At 37.4% G+C, this 9,046-nt stretch overlaps 1 pseudogene; it reads right to left on the bottom strand.

Moving 5' to 3' along the window:
- Positions 1-844: 844 nt before the first annotated feature.
- On the bottom strand, positions 845-7,769 carry LOC113106317 (40S ribosomal protein S4, X isoform-like; annotated as a pseudogene).
- Positions 7,770-9,046: the final 1,277 nt, after the last annotated feature.

The following is a 9,046-nucleotide window of genomic DNA, read 5'->3' as shown; positions in this document are numbered from 1 at the left end:
CCTACTCAACATATGTCCTGTATTTGGCCCAAGAGTTCAATTGTGCATGAAGAACGCAGGTGTGTGTGGATCTTAAGTAGGAACTCAAGGAATTTTTGTGACCATGCATGTGTTAATTGTGAGTTATGTGATGCAGGGTCCTCTAAGCCCAAGATCAATTTCTCCCTAGTGACAATAAAAAATACTTTATAGTATACTTTCACCTTAAACTATGAGCCTATCCAACACCTTTTACAAGTGTACAAACATGACCAGAATCCTTCTAGATTTTCAGTACTTACAAATGTCTGTTCAGTACTCCTATGTTACAGTTTACAAAATTTTGTATTTGTGATGCTTTAAATTAAGGTGCTAAAAGAGAATTGTCAAAGTTTTACTAAACCCATCTCTGAACCAATTAAAAAAAAAATGTTTTACTAAACCCATCTCTGAACCAATAAAAAAAAAAATGCAACACTTGATGCCAGATTATGGGATATCAAATTAAATTAATATTGGAAAAGTTTTCCTTAACATTACACAACTCCAGAGCAGCCACCAGAGTTCGTGAAAATGATGAATGACTGGATACACTGGGCCTCAAATAGCGCTATGAGCAGTATTAGTGATAGTGTGTATTTAGCTCTGGCATTTACCAGATCTGACAGTCTTGCACACTTGTCACATACACACTCTCTCAGAAGAGTGGGTATACAAGATAAAGACAAGTCTAATAGAGAACTATTTGATTGCAAAAAAAAAAAAAAAAAAAAACAACCATTTATATTTCAGGGCATCTGCATTTGCAACAAAACATCTTCTAGTCTCTTCACTTCATGTTTCAACAAAAGACAAGATTCGCTTGTAGTTGTAAATAACCTTTTATTTGAAACCAAGGCGTTTGCTAGTCTGTTGACTTAGCTGCTGCTCTGTTTGGCAGACAGTCTCTTGTCTCTCTCCTCAGCAATGGTCAGGCGGATACCCTTTCACGAGGCAGGGACACCCATGGCTTATTACCCTGATGACAGAGACATAGTATTAGCACAACTATTCCTTAAAATAGTCTAAAATAAGTTATCTTTTCTAAATCTGTAGAAACGTGCCATTTAATAATTGTAAGGTTCACAAAGTCACAAGTCTTCATTTTGAGCAGATAAGCAGTCAACGGCTTGCCAACAGCCCATATTAAACAACAGGTAGCAACATTTTAAATCTTAAATGTGCTCACCTTGCCGATGACGAGATGTTGGAGAGCCTGGTGGCAAAGCTGTTGCCAGTGCTGTCTTTAACATGCACCACATCAAAAGATCCAGGATGCTTCTCTCTATTGGTGATCACACCAATACGCCCCAAGTTAGCACCTCCGGTCACCATGCACATGTTGCCTATTGACACACAGAAAGAAAAGTCAATAAGTGATGTTCAACAACACATAAGAAAAATGTGTAAGTTTAAGACAAAATGCTCACCAACCTGTCTCAAATTTGATGAAATCTGTAATTTTGCCACTGTCCAGGTCAATGCGGACGGTGTCGTTGACCTTGATCATAGGATCAGGGTAACGGATGGTGCGGGCGTCATGGGTCACCAGATGTGGGATTCCCTTTGTGCCGATCAGGATTTTCTCCACCTTGCACAATTTTGTACTAAAACAGGACAAAAGGATAAGCTAAAAAAAATCTGCAGTCTCAAATTAACTGATGTAATCCGGTCAACCATCCATTATTTTACAAGAACATTAAGCTCACCTTGGCCTCCTCGTTTGTGATGCGGTGAACTGTGAAGCGTCCCTTGACATCATAGATCAGCCTAAAGTTTCTCACTGGTCTTCTCAATGCTGACCACATCTGAAGAAACGACAGCAAACATTTCATTAACACTTGACCATCAGATTGCCACCTCAGCTTATGTTTTCATCACATCCTGAAAAACAGCCTGCCACATCCCCTGAGATGGAAAATCAGTCACAGCAGATTAATATCATGTTGGCACCTACTAGGCAAGTATGGGTGCACAGTGGAAACGCTACGAGAAGGAGTGTGTTATAAACACTGAGGGATAAGAATCAATGAGACGATTGCAGACCAACCATCTGGTAAGATTCAGCTCTCACAGGCTCAATTGTGAGCGCCAGTGCACAGACTTGGAAAGACTAGAACGTCTTATTGTATTGAATGCAATACACTCGGCATTAACCATGTGACTGACATTTAAGAGTGACTAATAATAAACACCACATTTCTAATCATTACAATGGCATGAGTAATGAAGCAGAATTTGACATTACAGATATATATATATATAAAAAAAAATGGTATTCATAGATTGGAACATTCAAGGTTACACATCCAAAACACTGACTAACTTAAACATAAACCCAATGCCTCAATACGGAGACACTGCTATATGCCAAAGGCCTAAACATGTACACAGGGCTGTAGCTGAAATTAGCCAATTAGCTGAGATTGTTGAAAGTAGAAAGTAAAACACAACAAAACAAACAACATGTTAAACAAGCTCAAGCATAACAAAGTTGTTTGTGAATCATCTCAGTGTTATGCAGCTGGGAATAGGAATGTACTGGAGGACTTGAACAGCACAGCATCACTGATTAAAGGTTCAGATATAGAATACAAAATTCCATTTTTCTGAGTAAATCCAAATCTCAAATCCTGAGGTAATCACATCACATCTTTTTGGGGTGAACTGTCTTATTCCTCTCATCGCGAAGCAAACAGTAAAAAATAAATAAATAAATAAAATCTCAATGGCACGTTCAATATAATAAAGAAAGACGTGAACATTGTGTTGATTTCATATGGATTACTCGATCACAGAATATCTGTTTTAGGCAGCACTTGTTTAGTTTAAAAGTAGATATGTCAAGCTTTCTATAGATATATCTCTCATGTCTCTTCGTTAAGTATTCACTGAGTTACAGTTCATTTTAAAGATGATGTCTAAATGAAGATCAGCGCAGACAAAGGCTGCAGACAGCACACCTTGTTTGTCATCTTTATTTTATAAGTGCACAAAGTTTTGTTATGTCTGTATACAAAAAAGCAGACCCTTTACAGATTCGATTGATTTATTGCTCTTATCTACGATCAAAACTGAAAGTGTAATTAAGTTGGCTTGAAAAAGCCAACTTACTGATCTACTATTTAATCTTATTATTATTATTATTATTCTTCTGAGCCAAATTTTAAACACTATCTCCTCTTAGAGCTTTCAAGCTAGAACCACCAAACTCGGGTCAGACCTTCAGACTGGTCTGACTCGGGTTGCTATATCTTTTCTAACTGATTCGGCTTATGGTTTTCGTAAACCAGACTACCAAAACCACCTTAAATCCCATAGACTTTCATTGCGGGGGTACAAACTTTTGAAAAATAAGGCTTATAATATATTTAAGCTGTCTACTACCAGGGCAAACCTTAAAAACTCTCTACTGAGAATACAGCTAAAACCAGCCTAAGCTGATCAGTTGTTTTGGCTAGTCTCCCAAACTGGTTTTTAAGTGGTTTTGACCACTCTCACGCTGGTCTTAGCTGGTTTTTAGCTGGTTTTTACTGAATCCACTGTTTTTAGCTGGTTTTTGCCAGATTCGCATAGAAACATGCTAACAACATGCTAGTTACTCACTAATCAGACTAGAAACATTCCTATAACATGGTTTTAATGTGGTTTTGGCCACTGTCACGCTGGCCTTAGCTGGTCTTAGCTGGTTTTAGGTGGTTTAGTATAGAAAAATGAAAACAACATCCTAGTTACTTGCTAATCAGACTAGAAACATACTTCTAACAAGTTTTAAAGTGGTTTTGGCCACTGTCACGCTGGCCTTAGCTGGTCTTAGCTGGTTTTAGGTGGTTTTCTTTACTGAATCAACTGGTTTTAGCTAGATTATCATAGAAACATGTTAATACCATGTTAGTAACTTGCTAATCAGACTAGAAACATACTTCTAACATGGTTTAAAGTGGTTTTGGCCACTGTCAAGCTGGCTTTAGCTGGTCTTAGCTGGTTTTAGGTGGTTTTCTTTAATGAATCAACTGGTTTTAGCTAGATTATCATAAAAACATATTAACAACATGTTAGTAATTTGCTAATCAGTCTAGAAACATACTTCTAACATGGTTTAAAGTGGTTTTGGCCACTGTCAAGACTGGCTTTAGCTGGTCTTAGCTGGTTTAAGGTGGTTTTCTTTTACTGAATCAACTGGTTTTAGCTAGATTATCATAGAAACATTGTTAACAACATGTTAGTAACTTGATAATCAGACTAGAAACATACTTCTAACATGGTTTAAAAGTGGTTTTGGCCACTGTCAAAGCTGGCTTTAGCTGGTTTCTAACTGAATCAACTGGTTTTAGCTCGATTATCATAGAAACATGTTAACAACATGTTAGTAACTTGATAATCATGTCAAAAACATGCTTTTAAACCATGGTTTTAAAGTAGTTTTGGCCACTGTCACGCTGGTCTTAGCTGGTTTCTAACTGAATCAACTGGTTTTACCTGGATTAGCATAGAAACATGTTAGTCACTTGCTAGCCATGCTAGCCCACATGCTAGTCACATTTTAATTCATGCTAGCAACATGCTAGTTGTATACTAATCATTCTAAAAACATGCTAGCGACATACTAGCAACATGCTAATCATGCTACAACATGCTAACGACATGCTAGTCACTTGCTAATCATGTTAATAAAATGCTAGCAACATGAAAAATCATGCTAGAGACATGCTAGCCACATGCTAATCATGCTACTAAAAATGTTAACAACATGCTAATCATGCTACAAACATGCTAGCAACATGCTAATCATGCTAGCAAAATGTTTAGCGACATGCTAACAACATGCTAATAGTGCTAGAAAACATGCTAACAACATGCTAGAGACATGCTAGCCACATGCTAATCATGCTAGAAACATGTTAGCAACATGCTAATCATGCTAGCCAAAATGTTAGCGACATGCTAGCAACATGCTAATCATGCTAGAAAAATCGCTAACAACATGCTAGAGACATGCTAGCCACATGCTAATCATGCTAGAAACATGTTAACAACATGCTAATCATGCTACAAACATGCTAGCAACATGCTAATCATGCTAGCAAAATGTTAGGAACATGCTAATCATGCTAGAAACATGCTAACAACATGCTAGAGACATGCTAGCTACATGCTAATCATGCTAGAAACATGCTAGCAACATGCTAATCATGCTAGAAACATGCTAGCAACATGCTAATCATGCTAGCAAAATGTTAGTTACATGCTAACAACATGCTAATCATGCTACAAAAATGCTAGCAACATGCTAATCATACTAGAAACATGTTAGCAAAATGCTAATAATGCTACAAACATGCTAGCGACATGCTAGCAACATGCTAATCATGCTACAAACATATTAGCAACATGCTAATCATGCTAACAAAATGCTAGCGAAATGTTAACAACATGCTAATCATTCTACAAACATGCTAGTGGAATGCTAGCAACATGCTAATCATGCTAGCAAAATTCTAAGCAAAAATGCTAATCATGCTACAAACATGCTAACGACATGCTTAGTCACTTGCTAATCATGTTAAAAAATGCTAGCAACATGAAAATCATGCTAGAGACATGCTAGCCACATGCTAATCATGCTACTAAAATGTTAACAACATGCTAATCATGCTACAAACATGCTAGCAACATGCTAATCATGCTAGCAAAATGTTAGCGACATACTAGCAACATGCTAATCATGCTCGAAACATGTTAACAACATGCTAGCCACATGCTAATCATGCTAGAAACATGTTAGCAACATGCTAATCATGCTACAAACATGGTAGCAACATGCTAATCATGCTAGCAAAATGTTAGCGACATGCTAGCAACATGCTAAATCATGCTAGAAACATGCTAGTCACATGCTAGAAACATGCTAGCAAAATGCTAATCATGCTAAAATCATGCTCTCAACATGCTAGAAACATGTTAACAACTTTGCTTATCATGCTAACGACATGGTAGTCACTTGTTTATAATGCTAGTAATATGTTAATCACTTTCTTTTTTAAACTTCTTAACTTTTCAAACTTTTGCATTTTTAAAACTTTTTAAGCTTTTCAAACTTTCTACATTTTTCTAACTTTCTGGCCAGGCTTTTTCAAGCCAACTTAAAGTTTGAAAACAAACTTTACTATCTAGTTTCTTTTTGGGGTTATCAGGAGAAAATGCCTCATAACACGTATATCAACTCCACAGGGTTAACACAGTTTGGAAGCATTGCTGTAGCTAATCTACACTGAGCTAAATCTGAAATCTTGGTATGGCTTACTGCATTTTGAAATTTAGTACACAATCTGTTGAGCTGCGTGCTCCACAAGGAAGTGTGGCCCTGCGTTCATTTACATGCACCCAGCTCCCGAGCCAACGTTCTCAGCATCAGGTTCACAGATATACTCATTTGTCACAATTTGTGGACAGATGATTGCAGAATTTCATTGGATTTGTAATGAGAAACACTCAAACTTAACGGTTTTTCCACTTGCATTTGAACATAACTGCGGTCATCTTACTATAAAATTTGAGTTTCATACAGGATGCTAATGTATCCATCTTGCTTTAATCTGTAGGTTTGTAGATGACAGCTAAAACACCAGAGCAGTGAATGAATCACTGGAGCCGAGTGCAGCAGGACTCACCCATGAAGCCAGTGGGGTAGGTGACATCTGTGCGGACCTTGCCATCGATCTTGATGAACCTCTGCATGCAGATCTTCTTGACCTCATCTCCGGTCAGAGCGTACTTGAGACGGTTCCTCAGGAAGATGATGAGGGGCAGGCACTCCCTCAGTTTGTGGGGACCGGTGGACGGACGAGGAGCCTATGGAAATCAAATCAACAAATCAATTCAATACCATACAACATCACGTTACTTGGTTTATTGTTTTGAGCATAATTGTTAGCAGAGGTAACATAACTTCGTTAACGCACACAAGACTTTACACTGAACAGGTCAACATGGCTTCTTACAAACCCTTGGCAGATTCTACAAATTTCTCTCAAAAATGCGTTTCATTATTTTTATTATCTAAAACTCTTAATTACAAACTGAAAGAGCATCTTTAAGAAAGATCCACTTACAAACACTCCAGTGAGTTTGTCCAGCATCCAGTGTTTAGGAGCTGCGACACGCTTCAGATGCTTCTTCGGTCCTCGGGCCTGAACAAGAACAGAAATAATTCAACTCGACAACAGAAATTAATATCGTGCAGCCGAAACGTGTACACATGCACTGTATAGTGTTCTGCACCAAGTGCACCAGCTCGGACAAAGCAAGGCCTTTAGATTTCTTCGTGTTATTAAAATACATGGAACACGAAGATTAACCAACCGTAAGCCTATTATAAATTCCACTTCACATTCATTCAAAAAAACCTATTAAAACTCTAGAACTAGTTCAAAAACTTACATTATACTGTCATAACCCAGCGAGTGCTCTTTACCGCTAGGCGGTTGAGCTAAGCATGTTCCGTTAACCGTTATAACATTACATCTGCGCTGTTTCGTGACAATTTACATGTTGTTCATCTTTAATGGGGCAAGAGAACATTATTTTATACATTAATGAAAGACTCTGCTCTTTAAAACGTTGATGATTGTGGATTATTTTGGGAGGCTACCGCGACCGAAAGGCACTCACCATGTTGGAGTCTGCGGAAAAGGACCAGCCACTTCCTGTCAGCGGAAGATAAGCTCAACTACCGGCGCCGACGAGGGACAATCGATGCTTCTGCGAGCGTCTGCCATCGAGTGGGGAGGACTGTAATCACATCTCAAAACATCGCTTGAGATCATCCTGTGCTCCTTCACTGGATGTCTTGAGCCTTCTTCGATTTCTTTTAACGTAGAAGTGTATTCTTCTTCATGAACGGGAGTCAGTCCTGGTGCGAGCATTGTCATATTGCCACATTGCTATTTAGCCTATTGAAAAAAGTTCAGCTTACAACTGTAAAGATAGTCAAATCATAGTTTGTATTCTATTATGGACAATGTCACAACTGAGTGAACATCAGGGTGATTTTTAACTAATTTTACTACTTGGGTGCTATGCACGCAAAATGTAAAGCTGTTTCTTTTGTCCCCTTGCTATATTCAAAATGTTTCAAATGAAACATGTTTGCCAATATTATTTGCTATTAAATATATTTTATAATTTTTTTTTAAGGTGGCCCCAATTTTTTTCAGTCAGTTCCTTGAATGGCATGAATGACAGAATTTGCAATGGATTAAATAAATTATATAATGTTTTGTGGTATTAAGATTGGCTTCATTTTCATCAAAATCAACAACGAATATTTTTTCATCTTTTAAGTTGTTGGAAAACAGTGTCTGTAGGGGAAAGTCCATATAAAAACGAATGATCTTTCATTGTTTAAAATAGGGAAAAATCCTTGATAATTTCAGGGTTGTGTTATAAGCAGATGTAGGGCCAGTCATTCACTGGTCACCACATCATCACCAGACAAACCTGAACTGCCTTATCTAGCCTATTCTGTAGCATTTTGAGTCTAAATAAATGTGCATTTATATCTCGAGTAACGCATTTCAAGCATAGGTTTTGTATTAAATTGAAAATGAACGGATCTGAAGATATTTCTACATTAGCTAGACGGGATGGTGTATTTAATGAAGTTGGCCACTAGATGGCAGTACTAACCAGTTAGTTATCTTTCACTGTCCAGCGCAGGGTCTGACTAACTGATCACTGGTTACAATTACATGATTAAAAAAACAAACAAACAAAAAACAAAAAAACTTTTTCCGGTTTTAGCTTTGCCAGCAACAGGTTTATACACCCCATATTATATTAGCTTATTTGTTTCCTATTTTAAATTATATTTTAATAGTAAATAGGTTACTTAGCTTTTATATTGAGATTTTGCATTTATTTGGTCAGCACTTGTTCACCTGAAATTATCGTTTTATGTTTTTCATTTTCTTAAAGTGTTTTTATTGGAAAGAAAAAGACAAAGACTTGTGCTTTGTAACTTTATTTT

The sequence above is a fragment of the Carassius auratus genome, chromosome 7, assembly GCF_003368295.1.
Source record: "Carassius auratus strain Wakin chromosome 7, ASM336829v1, whole genome shotgun sequence".
Taxonomy (NCBI): Eukaryota; Metazoa; Chordata; class Actinopteri; order Cypriniformes; family Cyprinidae; genus Carassius; species Carassius auratus.
This window is presented reverse-complemented; position numbering and strand designations above follow the sequence as displayed.